This window comes from Terrapene carolina, unplaced genomic scaffold (genome assembly GCF_002925995.2).
Source record: "Terrapene carolina triunguis isolate 2854851 unplaced genomic scaffold, T_m_triunguis-2.0 Scaffold25, whole genome shotgun sequence".
NCBI lineage: Eukaryota > Metazoa > Chordata > Testudines > Emydidae > Terrapene > Terrapene triunguis.
Genome location: NW_020664376.1, coordinates 5,761,744 through 5,782,639, shown reverse-complemented (window position 1 = coordinate 5,782,639; position 20,896 = coordinate 5,761,744).

Genomic DNA, 20,896 nt, shown 5'->3' with positions numbered 1-20,896 from the left:
GGCCGGAGCGCGGGTGCAGAGGGACCAGCTGGGGGAGGGGCGGAGGAGGGAGCGGGTGGGAGAGAGAGAGAGAAGGGGGTGGCCAGGGCTACAGCAGGGGCGCTGCCACGCGGCTCCTCCCGCTGCGCTGCCTCCTGCCGCGAGGGCTCCGCTCCGGTCAGCGGGGAGGGAAGGAAGAGGACTGCCCTGCAGGGCGCTCTGGTTCTCCGCGCCGCCGCCCCATACAGGGCGGCTGGAGCAGAATAAAAAAAAAAAAGCGGCCGTGCCGCCCTAGGATTGGGCAGAATGCCGCCTCGAACAATCTGCCGCCCCAAGCACCAGCTTCCTCAGCTGGTGCTTGGAGCCGGCCCTAATTATAGAACATAAGTCATTTATTCAGAATATCACATAGGAAACAAGTAACAATAGATTGGCAGTGAGGTGGAGGGGTGATTGGGCACTATCTTACTCCATTTATTACGCTTGCGGTTTGTTTCTCCTATCTTGCATCAAAATCACAAAATCTGAGCTGGCAAAAATAAAAAATAAAAAAACAACCACTCTGATTAAGTTTTTTGCACCAATGCATGTGAAATTGTGTATTTTTATTGGACTGCTCAATTTCCACAGCTGTGTATGCATACTAGCAATTGTGCATACATTTTAGGAGGTGCCTAAAACCTTTTGGGGCATATCATTGTGGTAAATGTATTCACAAACACTAGGTGCATGCCTTGCACATATATTTTTGTGTATGGGAAATACGAGGGTACTTTTGATAGAGGCAGTACCACCAGTTATTTCTGGTGCCAGCTGCAAATGGGTCTCATAGAGTAGGTCACTGTGTGAGAATTCAGACCAATGCATCCTTTTCCTTAGGGAAGTGTATTGTGTAGTACTGGGTTGTAGACTGGCAAACAGAGTTGTGTAAATTAAGATATGACCCAAGATAGTAAATGTAACTTTGACCTGAAACTCTAATGAATGTATATTTGTGATGGTTAGCTTTTTTTCCTTTCATGTCTGAGACATGTTCACCTGCACCCTACCCTATCTAACACAAGTTTAATTGCCCAGAGTGTCTGCAACAGTAATGATTTGGATTTGTTTAAGAAAGTTAAAAATTTTAGGATTCCCTCAAATGAAGCTGGAGAAATATCTCCTCTGAGAGTTTGTGTCTTGGTAGTGTGTTCATACCCTTTAGAGATGTCCCAAATAACCAAGTTCGTCCTTACTTTTGGATCTTGTGATGTCATATATTAAGAATTTACTTTGTTGAAATAGAAACAACTTTCAGGTATTTGAAGGTGTTCATTGAAAAGAGAAAAACATAAATGACTGTGGTTAGTTTCCTTCTTTAAAGATTTCCACAGTTCTGAATACCCCTTTACTGAACTTTAAAAGAGGTGCATGCAAAGCAGTGTACCAATAAATTGGTTCATTTTAAATACTAGAGTATCAACTGACCTGGAAATGAAATGCACTGTCTACTGCACACAATTTCCCCACCAACTTGCATATTGGAGGGGAAGAATGTGTCTTTGAAACTGATGATCAACAAAGCACATGGCAATGAGTTACATAAGAATGGCCATATTGGCTCAGACCAAGGTCTGTCTATCCCAGTATCCTGTCTTCTGACAGTGGCCAATGCCAGATGCCCCAGAGGGAATGAATGGAACAGATATTCATCAAGTGATCCATTCCCAGCTTCTGGCAAACCGCGGTTAGGCACACCGTCCATGCCCATCCTGGCTAATAGCCATTGATGGACCTAACCTCCATGAATATGTATTATGCAATGTAATTAGATTTGGAAGGATTAAATTTTTATCGAAAAGTGAATCATCATCAATTTCAGACTGACCAAAAATATGTCCATCGATGATAACTGAAATTTACAGATAACCAAAGTAAGAGAAATGCTACTTGAAAACTTAGAATTCAAGGATATTTACTTTTTATATGTTGACTTGTGATATTGACAGTTTGTATTTTAATGGTTATACATTTAACTTTTTGAATCTGTGTCTAATGTTATTTAATTATTGTCTGATACTTCCATCATTTCCCACAACTGTAAAAATTTAAATAAATAAAAATTAAAAAATGCTTAAAACTCATGATTTTGTGCAACTATGAGAAAATGCTTAAAAACATTGCTATTATTCATTGAAATTATAAAAAAATAAAATCTGAATTCTGCCAAGCCTAAATACAGTGTACTACGCTGCCGAGATTTATAGCAAATGCAGTTAACCACATTGTACCTGTGGACATTTTGTGAATTTCAATACTGACGTATATTCATAGACAGATTTACAGATCCCAAGGCCAGAAGGGACTATTGTGATAATCTAGTCCAGGGATCGGCAACCTTTGGCACGTGGCACGCATCTGCAAGTTCGGCCGATCGCGGCTCCCACTGGCCGCGGTTCGCCGTCCCAGGCCAATGGGGGCTGCAGGAAGCGGCCTGGGCCGAGGGATGTGCTGGCCACCCTTCCCACAGCCCCCAGTGGCCTGGGACAGCAAATCGCAGCCAGTGGGAGCTGCAATCGGCCGAACCTGAGGACGCTGCAGGTAAACTAACTGGCCTGGCCTGCCAGTGGCTTTCCCTGGCAGGCTGCATGCCAAAGGTTGCCGATCCCTGATCTAATCAGACCTCCTGTATAACACAGGCCATAGAACTTCCCCAAAATAATTCCTGGAGCATCCCTTTTAGAAAAACATCCAACCTCATTTAAAAATTGCCACTGATGATAAATTGTTCTAATGGCTGGTTACTGTAACAGTTAAAAAAAATTACACCTTATTTCCTGTCTGAATTTGTCTAGCCTCAACTTCCTGCCATTGGATCATGTTATACCTTTCTTTGATATTGAAATAATCTTTCCCTAACTTTCTTTGTGTTTTTAATCTGTTACAGAGAACCAGTTGGAAAAATATTGTTTCAATGTCTGCTGCAATTTGTTTTGTGGTTCCACATAATCTTATAGTAATACTGCATGTCAATAGCTGCAAAGTATATCTTTTGAAACACTTGGAGTGTTTGACACCTTGATCCCAGAGCTAATCATCATTTGATGTAAAAAGCAGGGCCGCCCAGAGGATTCAGGGGGCCTGGGTTCTTCGGCGGCGGGGGGCCCCCGCTGCCGAATTGCCGCCGAAGACCCGGAGCAGAAGAAGCTCCAGGGGCCCAGGCCCCACAAGAGTTTTCCAGGGCCCCCGGAGTGAGTGAAGGACCCCGCTCCAGGGGCCCTGAAAAACTCTCGTGGGGGCCCCTGCGGGGACGGGGGTCTGGGGCAAATTGCCCCACTTGCTCCTCCCCCCTCACTGGGCGGCCCTGGTAAAAAGATATATATATATAAGTGCTCATGGCAAAAATGAAATATTCTTAAAGAATAGTGAATTCTGCTAAAATAAATAGGCGAAAACCACAGATCCACATATGGCAGATGGTCTCCAATTTGAAACAATGAATGTAAACTTATCCATTTATTTATCAATGCAAACTTTTTTGCTGGCAATCAATCTTTTAATCTGAAAGTACTCAATTTTGGGATTACACTTTACAATGGGCTTTCTATAAAGAAGCAAATTGCAGCTGAATATAATATTTTAGTCAGGTATCATTTCTCACCCCCAAAAGATCCCAAAACTATTTATATACACAGGAAGCACTTCATCATTGATGTGTATATTCTTTTTGAGGGAAACAGGAACAATACAGAACAGTGTAAGTCTTGGAGTGAAAAAGAATACTGAGTCCATTTGAAATTCCAGGGAGAATTGAGGGAGAAAGTAATTAGTCTGTTAGAAATTTGGCTAGATTAACAGATCTAACACCTGTCTTCTCGAAAACATGCCCTAATATCAAGGAAGTATTCCAGAAGCACAGTAAGTGCACCCTATTACCATGCACAAGCCTTGATTCAGAGGGGAGTGTGCCACCTACTGATTAACCAACATTACTTCCTGCAGACCTGGGTTTTCCTTCAAGGTCAGACCTGCCTAATTTATGAAATCTGGCTAAATCACAGTCTTAAATTGTATAGCTGCAGGTCTGGATAATCTTTGAAATATCGAAGGACCATGACTCTTAAGAGATACTCTAAAGCTAAGAACTCTTGTGTCTTAAAAGGAAACTCTGGTTCATATTTAGTGTTAATTGCATTGCAGAAAATTTCATCATATAACTTTCAATTGACAGCCCAAGACTTTTTAATTTATAACACAGCTTTTTTTCCAGATTGTCTCAGTCTCTAAAGAATTAACATACAGTATATTTACAAAACTCAGTAACTGTGATATCACAATGTTTGGCATTGTTACAAATGCCTGCCTGCTTTTTTAATCAACTGCTAAAGAAATTCAGTCTGGCTAACTTGCTAGCTTGTTGCCCTAAATTACAGTTATAAATGGATCAAATTGTGCTTTCAATTAAACTAATGTAAATCCAGTGGAGTTATCCCTGGTTTACCACCAAGTTTAGACAAGTATTTGGTCCATTATCTTTACATTAGTAATATCTGAGGTACCTTGCATAAAACAACATGTCTACACTGCTCACACAGTGCTACATGCTATATTTAGAATGTTCTGTTCTAAAAGTATAGTTGAGAAGTATTTATATTATACGCCATTTTTCCCGTAACAAATTTTTTCTGTACCATTTCCTTTTCGTTCATTTTTTGCTTGTAGTTTTAAAGAACATTATTCAAGTTCCTTTTTGACATTTCTGATATGCTTTATCTGTTTCAGCGATTTTTATATTCCTTCCAGTATTACCACTGAATGAATTATCTAGTGACGAGGATATTTTGATCAGTAATGTAGTGTATGGAGTGACTTGGTGAATAGTTTTCATCCCACCTTCTGCAGGAAGTGATCTGAGCCATTTGGCTTATAAATGAGCTGACCTGGGAATTTAGTTTGATTTAATGATCTTTTCCATGTAACTCTGAAAATACTCACAAAGGAATCTAGGTTTCATCCATGGTGTTGCAAAGTCTGGTAAATGCATTAGCTAAGGGCAGAGATTAATTCAACATCCGTCTAAACGAAACATGCTGTCAGAGTGTCATGGGGTGTATAGACCCCCATGCTGGCCTGGTGACCAGGAAATGAATGCTGCAACCACCAGCCAGTGCTAATTGGCAGCCTCACAGCTGCTGGGAAAATTAAAAGAGCTGAGAAGCAGAGGGGTGGGGCAGCTGCCAGAGGAGCAAGCAGGCTGGAGAAGGAAAGTCCTGCCAACAAGCTGGTGAGAAGCTGCCCAGAGATGACACCGCTGAGAAGGGATGATGGATCTACAGGCTGGAGAAGCCTACAGAACCTAGGGAGGTAGGAAGGAGCTCAGGGCTCAGCAGGAGGAGTTGTTGAGGCTTGATTCTGCCTGCGTGGTTTAAGGGCACTGAGCTGGAAACCAGGGGAGTGGGTAGGCCTGGGTTCCCCTACCAATCCCTCATAGACTTAAGAACTGAGCTGACCTCACGTAGGGTGACCAGATGTCCCGATTTTATAGCGACAGTCCTGATTTTGGGGTCTTTTTCTTATATAGGCTCATATTACCCCCCACCCCCGTCCCAATTTTTCACATTTACTGTCTGGTCACCCTAACCTCACAAAGTATAAGGGGGAAAACCTGCACAGCCCAGTGAGACTGAGACTGAAACCCTTTATAGCCTAGACTGAGACTACCACAGGGACTCAAGCAAGAGGAGCTGACTAATCACCCTGCCTGACCAATCAAACTCTGTGCAACACTCCATCTGACCAACAGGAGTGCTGGCACATTAGCACACCAGCTAATACAGTCCAATATGTCGTTGGCCTTCTTGGCAACAAGGATACACTGCTGACTCATATCCAGCTTCTCGTCCACTGTAATCCCCAGGTCCTTTTCTGCAGAACTGCTGCTTAGCCAGTTTCTCCTAGATAGTTCCCTACCCCCATTAGCCTGCCTGCATAAATAGGGGACTGACCTCCATCTTCTACATATGACACAATGTGCTACAATGATTGTAGCACAAATCCACTTTGTGGTTCTTAGCCAATTTGAAATAATCAAACTCAATTTTAGTGAGTAGAGTATAGCTGTTTCCAAATCTTACAATAGACACTAGCATTCTTTACTCCAGTGAGAATGTCGTTAATGGAATGCATGCATTATAAGTTCTAAACTTGTCTCCAGCATTTACTAAGTTTTCCTAACTTTGCTATTCAGCTAACTATGCTACTCTGGGGACCAAATATATTGATTTATAATTTTTCTTCTGAAAAATCTTAAAAGCCTAGGAGCTGAATTTAAATACTGTTAATGTTTTGCCAAATGTTTTCCTATTTATTATTTGGAATCAAGCTGAGTTCTTTTTTTCTTTACTCCTTCAGTCTTAATTCAAGAGGGTATTGAAATGAACTGAGCCACCTATGTGTTTTCCCACCTAAATGACTAATGTTGCCAAGCTTTTTGGTGTGCTCTGCTATCTGATAATGTTGCTTTGAGCCACCACTTTCCTAACTATGTAGGAGTGAGTGTACACAACTGCTGATAAAATGAACAATGTGGCAATGGAAGGGGAAGGCTGCAATTTTGTCCCGTTAAAGTCAATTGGAGTGCTAGCATCTCAGAACCTCTGATAATCAGTCCCTTTATTCAAATTCTGAATAAATGGATTTAGGTGCCTAACTTTTAGGCATTCAAGTATAAAAAAAAATTGTGATAAATCATGTAGTGATCTGAAATGTAATTGGAAATGGAGATTTATTATTTTGTCCATGTAGGGAAGAGAAGCAAATTACTTAGGCTGGAGCTTGTGGTGAGTGTAATAAACTGAATCATAGAGTTAGAAGGGGCCTCAAGGGTCATCTAGTCTAACCCCCTGCCAGGATGCAGGATTTGTTGTGTATAAACCATCCAAGACAGATGGTTATCCAGCCTCTTTTTGAAAATCTCCAGTGAAGAAGAGTACATGACTTCCCTAGGCAGTTTGTTCCATTGTCCTGCTGTTCATACAATCACGAAGTTTTTCCTGAGATTTTATCTAAATCTGCTATGCTGTAGTTTGAGCCCGTTGCCTCTTGTCCTGCCCGCTGTGGCTTGAGAACAATTTTTCTCCATCATTTTATGGCAGCCTTTCAAGTATTTTAAGACTACTATCATGTCCCCTCTTAATCTCCTCTTTCCAAACTAAACATACCCAGTTCCTTCAACCTTTGCTCATATGGCTTGTATTCCATCCCTTTGATCATCTTTGTTGACTACCTCTGGATCCTTTCCAGTTTCTCCACATCCTTTCTATACAGTGTTGGCCAAAATTGGACTCAATATTCCAGCTGAGGCCTAACTAGCACCAAGTAGAGTGGTACTATCACCTCCCGTGACTTGCATGCTAGGCCTCTGTTAATGCAAACCAAAATTGCATTTGTTGGTTTTACAACATTATCACATTGTTGACTCATATTGAGGTTTAGATTCACCACAACTCCAAGATCCTTCTCAGTAGTGCTGCTGCCAAGCCAATTATCCCCCATTCTGTATTGCGAATTTGGCTTTTCTTCCCTAAGTGCAGCACCTTACATTTGTCTTTGTTGAATTTCAATTTGTTGTCTATAGCCCAGTTCTCCAATTTATCAAGAGCTTTTTGAATTTTAGATCTATCCTCCAAAATGTTTGCAACCCCTGCTAGCTTTGTAAATTTGATCAGTAAGCTCTCTCTTCTAACTAAATAACACCAGACCCAGAACAGATCCCTGTGGAACCCCACTTGGGACCTCCCTCCAATATGACATCATTGCATTAATAATGACTCCTTCTTTGCGGTTGTTTAACCAATCATGTATACTTACTGGTAAGCCCACATTTCTCCAGCTTACTTACGATCATAGAATCATAGAAGATTAGGGTTGAAAGAGACCTCAGGAGGTCATCTAGTCCAACCCCCTGCTCAAATCAGGACCAACCACAACTAAATCATCCCAGCCAGGGCTTTGTCAAGCTGGACATAAAAACCTCTAACAATGGAGATTCCACCACCTCCCTAGGTAAGCCATTCCAGTGCTTCACCACCCGCCTAGTGAAATAGTTTTTCCTGATATCCAACCTAGACCTCCCACACTGTAACTTGAGACCGTTGCTGCTGCTTCTGTCATCTGCCACCTCTGATAACAGCCAAGCTCCATCCCCTTTGGAACCCCTCTTCAGGTAGTTGAAGGCTGCTATCAAATCCCCCCTCACTCTTCTCTTCTGCAGACTAAATAAACCCAGTCCCCTCAGCCTCTCCTCATAAGACATGTGCCCCAGCCCCCTAATCATTTTTGTTGCCCTCTGCTGGACTCTCCAATTTGTCCACATCCTTTCTGTAGTGGGGGCCCCAAAACTGGATGCAATACTCCAGATGTGGCCTCACCAGTGCCGAATAGAGGGAAATAATTACTTTTCTCGATCTGCTGGCAATGCTCCTACTAATGCAGCCCAATATGCCATTAGCCTTCTTGGCAACAAGGGCACACTGTTGATTCATATGCAGCTTCTCGTCCACTGTAATCCCCAGATCCTTTTCTGCAGAACTGCCGCTTAGGATGGAAGAATCCCATTCACTGCTACAGGCTGGGGACCAACTGGCTAAGTGCAGGACTCTGCACTTGTCCTTGTTGAGCCTCATCAGATTTCTTTTGGCCCAATCCTCCAATTTGTCTAGATCACTCTGGACCCTATCCCTACCCTCCAGCGTATCTACCTCTCCCCCCAGCTTAGTGTCATCCGCAAATTTGCTGAGGGTGCAATCCATCCCATCATCCAGATCATTAATGAAGATGTTGAACAAAACCCACCCCAGGACTGACCCCTGGGGCACTCCGCTTGATACCAGCTGACAACTAGACATCGAGCCGTTGATCACTACCCATTGAGCCCGACGATCTAGCCAGCTTTCTATCCACCTTATAGTCCATTTATCCAATCCATACTTTTTTACCTTGCTGGCAAGAATACTATGGGAGATCGCATCAAAAGCTTTGCTAAAGTCAAGATATATTATGTCCACCACTTTTCCCATATCCACAGAGCCAGTTATCTCATCATAGAAGGCAATCAGGTTGGTCAGGCATGACGTGCCCTGGGTGAATCCATGTTGACTGTTCCTGATTACCCTCTTCTCCTCCAAGTGCTTCAAAATGGATCCCTTGAGGACATGCTCCATGATTTTTCCAGGGACTGAGGTGAGGCTGACCAGTCTGTAGTTCTCTGGATTCTCCTTCTTCCCTTTTTTAAAGATGGGCACTATATTTGCCTTTTTCCAATCGTCTGGGACCTCTCCCGATCACCATGAGTTTTCAAAGATAATGGCCAATGGCTCTGCAATCACATCAGCCAACTCCCTAAGCACCCTCGGATGCATTAGATCTGGACCCATGAACTTGTACATGTCCAGCTTTTCCAAATAGTCCTTAATCTGTTCTTTCACCACTGCGGGCTGCTCACCTCCTCCCCATACTGTGCTGCCCCGTGCAGCAGTCTGGGAGCTGATCTTGTCTGTGAAGACTGAGGCAAAAAAAGGATTGAGTACTTCAGCTTTTTCGACATCATCTTTCACTAGGCTGCCTCCCCCATTCAGTAAAGGTCCCACACTTTCCCTGACCACCTTCTTGTTGCTAACATACCTGTAGAAACCCTTCTTGTTATCCTTCACATTCCTTGCTAGCTGCAACTCCAATTTGGCTTTGGCCTTCCTGATTACACCCTTGCATGCTCGAGCAATATTTTTATACTCCTCCCTAGTCATCTGTCCAAGTTTCCACTTCTTGTAAGCTTCCTTTTTGTGTTTAAGCCTACCGAACATTTCTCTGTTAAGCCAAGCTGGTCGCCTGCTATATTTACTATTCTTTCTGCACATCGGGATGGTTTGTTCCTGCACCCTCAATAAGGCTTCTTGAAAATACAGCCAGCTCTCCTGGACTCCTTTCCCCCTTATATTAGCCTCCCAGGGGATCCTGCCCATCAGTTCCCTGAGGGAGTCAAAGTCTGCTTTTCTTTAGTCCAGGGTCTGTATTCTGCTGTTCTCCTTTCTTCCTTTTGTCAGGATCCTGAACTCGACCATCTCATGGTCACTGCTGCTCAGGTTGCCACCCACTTCTACTTCCTCTACCTATTCTTCCCTGTTTGTGAGCAGCAGGTCAAGAGGAGCACAGCCCCTAGTTGGTTCCTCCAGCACTTGCATCAGGAAGTTGTCCCCAATGCTCTCCAAAAACTTCCTGGATTGCTCTTCCCAGCAGAGGTCAGGGTGATCTGGAAACTTCTGTTAGTTTTCCAAAGAAAGCCTGATCTACCTCATCCTCCTGGTCTGGTGGTCTACAGCAGATGCCCGCCACGACATCCCCCTTGTTGCTCTCACCTCTAAACTTAACCCAAAGACTCTCAACAAGCTTTTCTCCAGTTTCATACTGGAGCTCTGAGCAATCATACTGCTCTCTTACATACAGTGCAACTCCTCCACCTTTTCTCCCCCGCCTGTCCTTCCTGAACAGTTTATACCCATCCATTACAATGCTCCAGTCATGTGAGTTACCCCACCAAGTCTCTGTTATTCCAATCGCATCATAGTTCCTTGACTGTGCCAGAACTTCCAGTTATTCCTGCTTGTTTCCCAGGCTTCTTGCATTTGTATACAGGCTCCTAAGATAACTAGCTAATTGCCCTTCGTTCTCAGTATGAATCAGGAGGCCTCCCCTGTTGTACCCTCCTCCTTGTGTTTTCTCCCGGTATCACACTTCCCCACCTACCTCTGGGCTTAGGTCACCATCCCCCAGCGAAACTAGTTTAAAGCCCTCCTCACTAGGTTAGCAATCCTGCCTGCAAAGATGCTCTTCCCTCTCTTAGTCAGGTGGATCCCTTCTCTTGCTAGCAATCCTTCTTCCTGGAACAGCATCCCATGGTCGAAGAATCCAAAGCCCTCTCTCCGACATCACCTCTGTAACCACGTATTTACCTCCATAATTTGATGGTCCCTACCTGGGCCTTTTCCTTCAACAGGAAGGATGGAGGAGGACACGACTTGTGCCTCAAACTCCTTTATCCTTCTTCCCAGAGCCACATAGTCTGCAGTGACCTGCTCAAGGTTATTCTTAGCAGTATCATTGGTGCCCACTTGGAGAAGTAGGAAGGGGTAGCGGTCCGAGGACTTGATCAGTCTCAGCAGACACTTTGTCACATCCTGACTTCTAGCTCCAGGCAAGCAGCACACTTCTCGAGTCTCCCAGTCTGGATAGCAGATAGATGACTCCGTCCCTTTTAGGAGGGAGTCCCCTACACCACCACCCATCTCCTCCTCTTGGGAGTGGTGGTCATGGACGGGGCGGCTCTATGTATTTTGCCGCCCCAAGCACGTCAGTCAGGCGGCTTTCAGCGGCATGCCTGTGGGAGGTCCAGCTGGTAATGCATATTTGGAAGCCGCGGGACCGGCGGACCTCCCGCAGGCATGCCGCCAAAGGCAGCCTGACTGCTGCCCTCATGGCGACCGGCAGGCCACCCCCCGTGACTTGCCGCCCCAGGCACGTGATTGGTGCCTGGAGCTGCCCCTGGTCATGGGAACCCCCATCCCTAGGACAATGTCTCCCATGCATTCCGGTCAATGGCGTCTCCTTCTGATCCTCTCCCTCAGATGACTCTTCCAAACCATTCTCCGCCATAGTACTTGTGCAGAGAGCCTGCAAATGGTTTCTTACCTCTATCTGCATTGGAGATACATGGGTTCTCCTCTTTCTTCTTCTGGAGGTCACATGCTGCCAATTTTTTTCCCCATTCTGCACTGCCCTCTCTGATTCTGCAGTATGCTGTGCCTGCAGTACCAAAGACTGACTTCTATCCAGAAAGTCATCATTTTCTCTGATGCAATGATCATGTCATGTGGGACTGTGTCAAAAGCCTTGCTAACGTCCAGGTGTATTATGTCCACTGCATTTCCCCCATCCACCAAAACCTTGTCAAAGAAGGAAATCAAGCTGGTTTGGCAAGATTTGTTCTTAGTAAATCCATGCTAGCTGCTAGCGATCACCCCTTCATCCTCCACATATTCGCAAATAGAATGTTTTATACACTGCTCTAGTACCTTCCCAGGTATGGGGGTCAGGCTGACTGATTTATGGTTCCCCAGCTCCTCCTTTTTCCCCTTTCTTAAAGATGGGCACTACATTAGCCCATCTCCAGTCTTCTGGGACCTCTCCTGTCATCAATGACTCTGCAAATATTCTTGCCAGTGGTGCTGAGATTTCTTCAGCTAATTCCTTCAGCACCCTGAGGTGAATAGCATCAGGCCCCACTGACTTGAACTCATTCAAATTAGTCAGAAGCTCTCTGACATGTTCTTTATTTATCCTGATCTGCATCCATTCCCCTTTCTTGTCTGTAACTTTGCTAGTCATCTGGTCACATGTTTATTTTTTGTATGAAGACTGAAATAAAGTAAGCATTGAGCAGCTCTGTCTTCTTATCTTCCATTACCAGCTCACCTTCTCCATTGAGCAGTGGACCCACACCATCCCTGATCTTTCTTTTTATGTCTGAAATATTTCTAGAATCCCTTCTTTTTGTCATTTCTGGCCAGTTGTAACTCATTCCTTGCCTTGGTTTTCCTGATTTTTGTCTCTACACGCTCCTGCTATTCCCACATATACATCCTTAGAGACATGGTCCTCCTCCCATTTCCTATCTGTATCCATTTTGGGGTTTAGCTAGCTAAAAAGCTCCTTGTGCAACCACATTGCTCTCCTGTGGCTCTTCTTATCTTTCCTCTACATCGGAATAGTTTGATGTCGAGCCTCTAATATTACATCTTTTAGGAACTGCCAGTGCCCTTCAACGCCTTTTCTTCCTAACTGGTCTCTCCAGGAGATCTTGCCTACTATTTCTCTGAGTTGGTTGAAGTCTGCTTTTTTTAGTGTCCTTGTTTTACTGTTCTCATATCCTCCTTTCCTTTGAATCTTGGACCTAGGATCATATACCTAGGCTTGGCAGAATTTGTTTACTTTTAAGCATTTTTTTTCAGTTTTTATCAATTTGAAATTTTCACAGTTGCAGGAAATTGTGGGTGGGACAAGCAATTACTTAATGACAATGGACATTGAGATTCAAAAAGTTAAAGCTCTATACCATCAAAACACACAGTCAATATCATGTTTCAAAATATACAAAGTAAATATCCTTAAATCAAACTAAGTTCTCAAGCAGCATTTTTCTTACTTTGTCTATCTGTAAATGTCAATTATTATTGAAGAAATAATGTTTCAGCAGTTTTTGTGTGCCTGGTGAAATTGACACTTACCAATAAAAGTCTAATTTTCCCAAGCCTACATATATGCTACGAAAAATCGGGCTTCTGTGTAAAGGTGGTAACGGAGGTATCAGGAAAAAGTATGCAGAGACAATGATGTTGGGTGTTGAATGGTTTAATAATAATTTTTAATATTAGTCATACTTTGAATTCTTTGAATTGTTCTGTTGTCTGGCTATAACGAAAGAAGGACAGCAGACACTTGATATGGATTTTATCTGGCTGCAGCTTTATTATTAGATGTCTGGGACTTAATGTCTGGTACTACCCAGCAGATAAAAGTGTACAGTGCAGGTAATCCCCTGTTTATTCTGTCATTACCTGGGGAGCTTCCACCAGCTCCCCCTCATTTTTTCCATCCAGGTCCCTCCAGCACATCCATTGCCGGAATCTTACCATACCCAGGAGGCTTTTACCAGCTCCTCCTCTTTTTCCATCGTGGTCCCTCCAGCACATCCATTGCTGGAACCTACCATCCACCCCCACTCATAGGAGGGGTAAGATGGGCTATAATAAAGGGGGTTGGCTCCCTGCCATTCCAACCATAGGAGCCCCAAACCCCACACCATTCCGTGCCTTTAACCAGCACCTACTTTTTAAGTCCTTTACCAGGCCATTTGCCTGGTCACTGGATGCCTTCCCTATGGAGTACCTGCACTGGACATCCACTCCACACTTACCAAATAAGTTGCGACATATGGCCTACCACAATTTTGTGCTCACCATAATAGGTCTTCCCTGACACCAGCAGTGGGGAACCTCACTCCACCGAAGCCAATATGGTGATGAGGGAAAAATTCCTGCCCAGCCCCCCTAAAAAGGAGTGACTAGCGCAATGCCCACAGCAGGTTCAAACCCCACCTGATAATCACACCTCAAAGGGAAAGAGGGTAGATGCTGCCTTTCGTGCTGCATGGAGAAAGGGGTTTCCAATGCCAGGGCTTGCACCTTTAAATCCTTCCGCCCTTACATTCCCAGGTGGTGAGTCAGTGCTGCAAAGCTGACCAACACCCACCTTTTTGCAGCAGTTTCTGACCTTGTTTCCTTCCCCCTCCCACCATAAAGCACTACTGCCTTCCTCCGGAAAGCCTGGACAATGTCCCTCCTGCTTTAAGAGTGGTGCGGTCATTCTCAGCAATATAATCAGTTTTAACAAAATCAAACTACTTTGAGAGGCCCACATGGAAAGTTAAATGGTGCAGGTAGAACATGTACAAACCTTTTCTTCCAAACAAGCATGCCTTTCCCCCCCACAAAATTATTTAATTAGTTTCTAGCTCCACCCTCTTCCTAAAACATAATTTAATTAAACCAGGTCACAAAATACACAAGCAGTGTGGGGTCAAATTAGCTGCAGTTTTTATATAACTAATTAAACCAAATCCAATACACAAAAGCCATATAGGAAGTCCTGACCCAGACAATGGATGAATGTTTCTTGGTTACCTGAACAGCTGGTAATCAACATTGTGGTCCCACTCTGGGACTGGCCTCCTACTCTGGAGGGAGCTTGTCTTTCCTTCCTTTCAACTAACCTCACTTCTTAATTTGGAGCTCAGCCCTGCAATTGACTTTGCATGAGTGGGCATTGTGTTCGTGTAGACCCTTATTGACTTCAAAGGAAACTGCAATGCTATGGGAATAGGAAAACACCAGGTTATAGTAAAGAAGCCCCAGATCCACAAAGGGACTTTGGTGTTGCAACACCTAATTTTTAGGCACCTAGAAAATCACCTGAAACAACAATGGGAACCACAAAGCGGTAGGTGCCTTCGCTCCCTGTGCAATGGAAGGGGAAAGATAGGTAGCTGAGAATGGGATCCACAAAAACCAGTAAATTAGGCAGGGAGCTGCCTATGCTAGCTGATGGGAAATGCTGAGGAGAAGACAGTGTCCTAACCACTGCCCCTCTCAGTGTGTTAGGCACTGAACTGGATTTAAGCACTAATCTCTGCTTGTGGTCCATAATCTGGAGCTCCTCTCTTGGAGTTGGGCAGCTTAGGTGCCAAAATCATTTCTTCTAAGAACTAGTTAGACAGGCAACTAACTCCACACAAAATGGCTGGGGGAGGAGGGAAGTGGGATGGGATGGGAAGGGAAGAGGACTACCTCTCTTATAAACGTGAGCCCAGTGTTGAGGATACTCATCTGGGATGTGGGAGACCGCAATTCAAGTTCCCCCTCTGTCTGGTCATGAACAGAAGTTCCCATCCTCTCAGGTGAGTGCCCTAGCCTCTGGGTTATGGGATATTCTGTTGTAGGTATCTCTCTCTCTCAACCACTCTTGTTGAAGCTGTTCCACTTGGATTAAATAATTAAATATTAATTGGGCCAGAGAAAGTAAGAATCACTCTGTAGCCCTGTGGTGAGGGCACTCATGTGGGAGATCCCTGTTCAACATCAGGCAGTGGTGGAACTTGAACCAAGTTCTCCCACACCATATCCCAGGTGAGTCCCCTGATCACGGGACTAAAGGTTTTAAGGGAGGACCTTCACCCTACCATGTTGTGTGGAAAGCCAAGAGCACACCTATGTGGTTGGGTCCTGCAGGTGAGTTAGGTAGTGGTATCTTCTCCCAGTTTGACGATCATGCTGGGACTTAAGCAGCACAGAGGCACCCAGACTCTTAGAGTGAGGCAGCAGCGTGCATGCCCACAGGCAGAAACGTAGATGCTGAGGGAACTTTTACAGTGAAAATATAGGCACTGAATGAGTTTAGGTGCCTACAATGTTAGGTTGCAGCGGAATGGGGGTTTGTAAATCACAATTTTGCCTAAGTCCCTTTGTGGATCTGGTCCTGTTGGAGTGAAGAGATATGGTTTCTAATTCTGGCTATGCCACTGACCTGCTGTGTGACCCTGAACAAGTTGCTTCACTTCTTTGTGCCTCTGTTTTTTAATTTGTCTTTATTTAGATTGTAAATTCGTTGCGGCAGGGACTGCTTTTCACTATGTGTTTACACAATAGTGCCTTTATCTTACACAGGGCCTCTAGATTCTGCTATAATACTAGCTCAGTGGTTTGAGCATTGACCTGCTAAACCAAGGGTTGTGAATTCAATCCTTGAGGGGGCCATTTAAGGATCCGGGACAAAAATCTGGGATTGGCCCTGCTTTGAGCAGGGGGTTGGACTAGATAACCTCCTGAGGTCCCTTCCAACCCTGATATTCTATGATATTCTAATTACCATTAAATGCAAGATTGGGGGCCATGATTGTATTTACTCCAGCTTGATATACTTGAGATGTCTTATACTCATATGATCATACTTTTAGCACCAGCTTGCTGCTTTAGGGGTTCCGTTTTGCACCTGCAGTAAACTGTGCTTGCATTTTAAACTCATAGTTGATTGCAGGTATGAAAGTTATGTCTAATTATCTGATTATGCCCACCACTTTTGTGCTTGCAGTATAAATGGTAGGATTTAGACCTGTAATGACAGTGGAAAACTGCATCCACAAAAAAAAGATTTGGCTGAGAAATCACTGTCCCATAGCATCTGTATGCTCGGCTACTATCCCGAGAGGGACCATATAAGAACCTAGGAAGAGAGCTACTTTGAGCCCACTTATGTTCTCATTGAAGTAAATGAGAGAGCTGTGATTCATGAATTCAATGGTGCAGGACTGATTTCTCTTTATAGCATAGTTTTTTTGTTTGTTTGTTTGTTTTTTGGACCATGAGGTCCAGAGTGACTAAAGCTGGTTATATGATACCATATTTAATATAAAATCCCTAAATTGCTGTTTAGGATTATTGCCAAAAAACATTAAAAAGATGATGGTGTAAATTCTCTCTCACTCACATACACTATCAAAGCCATTATGAGGGGAGGTCTTATCTTGGCTTTTTGTATTCTAGGCTGCCAAAATTTATACATAAGAGGATAAAGAGAGGAAAACTCAGAAATTATACCATCTATATTTGAAACCAAAGGACACAACACTAAAATATTTGATGTTGCATATTGCTATAAACTATCTATCATTAATGAGTGTTTGTTTAATTTTATGAACGGAGAACTAGAAACACTACTAGATACACATAAAGAGTTTAAGTAGTGACTTTCTGTACCGGCATGAGAAATAATTGATTTTTCATATGTTCAGCAACAAATCACATATGTTTTACTTCACTGAAAACAGCATAGTACGCAGAAAGAATAGTATGAAAAATGAGACTTCAGAAAAACAATAGCTTTCAATTGCTTTCTGACCAGACAACACCTTACCCGTTAGCAGGCTGCCAAGGACAAAGAGTCCACAAATTTCACTCCTATCAGGCCAGTCTGGCTTTTCTTTTTTCAATCTTGAACCAATGGCTTTTATTTTATCATGAAAGGGAACTCTGCAAACTTGCTTACCTGCACTGGTTGCTTGTATGTGTCTGCCTTGTCTTACTAGACTACTAGAACACATTAGTTAATACATTTTAGCAGCATAGTGCACAGTTAACTCAGGCTCTTCCTTGGGTTTTTCCCCTGACCCCTCTCTGATCCACACACAAACCCCTCTTGTGTGAATGTGGTGGTGATTTCATTCCAGGCTAGTTGGCCAAGCTGGGACCATAGACTAAAACCTGGGCTCCACTTTTACTTGGGATGGAAACCCACCCACTTTGCAGTTTGGATCTAGGTTAAACCACTCAAGTGCTGACTGATAGCCCTGCAGTGCCTTCCCATAATCCCCACCATATGCCTAGAAGGAAAGACAAGTTATCCCACAATTCACTGGGAAAGACTCACAGAACAGCTCAGCTTTGTGCAGCACAAAAAATCATGATGGTCTAGATAATACTTAGTCCTGCCATGAGTGCAGGGGACTGGACTAGATGACCTCTCGAGGTCCCTTCCAGTCCTATGATTCTATGATATGCTTCCTGAAGTCCTAGCAACACCCTCAGGTGAGTGCAGCACCAGTGGGGACACAGTAGCTCAGGTAGGGCTTTGCAATGTGGCTGCTCCCATCTGGGCTATGCTAACTCAGATGCCGATCATCTGAGTTAACCCTGCAGTGAAGACATACTCTGAGGAACTACACCAGAGTGAAGGTCCCCAACTTGGTTCTGCTCCACCTCCTTCTCAGTTATCCTGGACTGTTGCTGACTCTCAAAGCAGAGTTGTTGACATTAAACACCCAGTTACTTCTGGCCAGGAGGTTATGAAAGGAGAATGTTTTCAAAGAGGAATTCTCTACAGCAGCTGTTTTTTAAATAAAGTTGCTTTTTCCCCCAATGGATTTATAACAAACTCTACGGAACTGGAAATATGCTTTGAAAAATATAAAAATTCTGCTCTGTAAAAAGATGCATTTATCTGCCTTCTCTGTTCTCCTCCTTTCACTTCTTGGAATTTGTTGTCCACATGGACACTTGACAGATAACAGCTCATTGGGCCTTAATGGGACTTGGCTTTATTAGTAATTCAAATAAGAATTAAAACAACCCATAAATGTCAGCCTAAACTTTCTCCCCAAGCTTGGCTGTTCCTAGGGCTTCTCTGCATGACCTCCCGTGTACTACCCCAGCTGCTGTTATATCCTACTTGGAACTAACAAGTTCCTCTTGACAGCATAAATCAGCAGTAATTACTCTGCAACTTTAGACCACGTTCTAGCATCTCAGATCTGCTTAGCTCAACTATGCAGAGCAGGGTCCTAGAAACAGCCATTCTGATATAGAGGCTTTCAAGGAAAACCCTGGTGCTGCAAAACTGGTGATGATACAGTAACCCGTGTACGTCTTCTTGGGTACTGAACCTATGTTCCAGCACTGTGTTACTGCTGGTGTTATTAATAGGAGACGTAAAACAGATCCTCCAGTTCATTTGTGGAGTGTATTTTTAAGTGGAACACGACTGTTAAGTGTGCACTGCATTACAAACCATTTTAAGGTAGGAAGAAGAATATTGTATCCACTCAAAACGGTATGGGGAATGTAAATAGGCAGAATGTATAATAATTCAAACTGGAATATGGCCAGGCCATGAGAGCTAAAAACTAGAGATTGATGAATTTCCCAAAATTCATCAGGGTGAAATTAAAAGAGATTAACATAGGTTGAAGTTCACTCTGATGCAGGGGGCCCACGTAAAACCCTATGGGCTATGTGCAGTTTAAGTGCTGCATCAGGCCTTGTCTGAGGTGCCTACACTGAAGTTCACTCATTGAGGCAGAGTGCATGTCTATTTGTGGTAGCAGACAGGTTTTACTAACAAGAGGTAGGACTGATGCACTGAGCAGCAAAGACTGTATATAGCAACATACCATCGTGCGATGCATTTCTGCAACATATGTTGGAAAGAAGTTGTTTTTGAACAGTTAGATTTTTAAAGGGTTTGTTTTACCAGTACTGTTTTTTGTGTAACCTTTAGCCTGTAACTTCAGGTTGCCTTCATTAAGCCTCAGAATTGTAGGAAAATTAAAAACTTTTCAAGGCTGAACTAAAATGTACTAATCCATGTATAAAATCTGCTCACTTATTTGTAACCATGTCAGTTGATGATAATGAACAAACTAATTATCTATTTCTTTCCATCTATCCATCTGTGCCCTGTGCTGCATACTTTGCATACGAATGAGAGATGTTATTTAAGGATCTCAGAGCACTTTACTAAGGTAGATATCATCATTATCAAACACGTGTGGACTACTGAGGAATGCTTTGTCAGCTGGAGTGATCACAGTAGATGGCCTTGCACCAGGAATCCTGTAGTGAAGTTCCCAGATCTGGCTCAATCCTGCAAGTCCACAGACCTCTGGGGCAACTTCACAGGTGGCATCAGGTGGGGTCAGGGCATACACTCCCTGACACACTGATGGAGAGGTAGAGGGCACAGCATGCTGCAGTGTTTTTGTCCATTCTGGCAACACGGCCGAAGAGCATGCAACAACACTTTTGAATATAATGGGCAATTTAAGAAAGGCCAGATCTCTGTGAAATTGTGACATTTTGCACAAAGTCAAACTGCCATACTTTATGTTCAAGATTTGGCACTGACATTACATTTGGAATGCCTCTAGCCACTCCAAGTCTGCCTGTCAGAGTGTCCAGGTTTCTGACCCATAAGCAATACAGATAGTAGACAGGTACTCAGTGCAAAGATGTTCTTGCATCAATAAGTGAGACATGGACTTAATACAGGAGGCGGTGAGACCTATTTATCAAAGCCTGTCTGGTTTGCTGTGACTGTTTTGAACGCTGCACTGGGGCTTCCAGTGACCCAGTGCTCAGATGCTGGACCTTGGTCATCTGCCATGAAATGCCCAATCACAAAGACTTTGGAGAGTGGAGCTGAAATTCTCTGACATCAGCCTAGTCTTGTTTGGTAAACACTTCTTGACCACCCTTGATTTTTGACATGTGGAGCAGCAAGACATGGGGTGAGAATGCACACCCGAGGTTGTATAGAAATGCTGTGAAAGCCATGAATCAATGTGCGCCCTCACATCAGTACCACTGTGCACCACCAGATTCAGCAGAACATCTGGAATGCCAACTCCTTTCACTGTGAGCCAAAGCACTGACCTGTCAACCAAATCAGAAGTCAGTTTGACGTTGACATAGCTACATGAAGTAGGCAATTAAATTCTCTG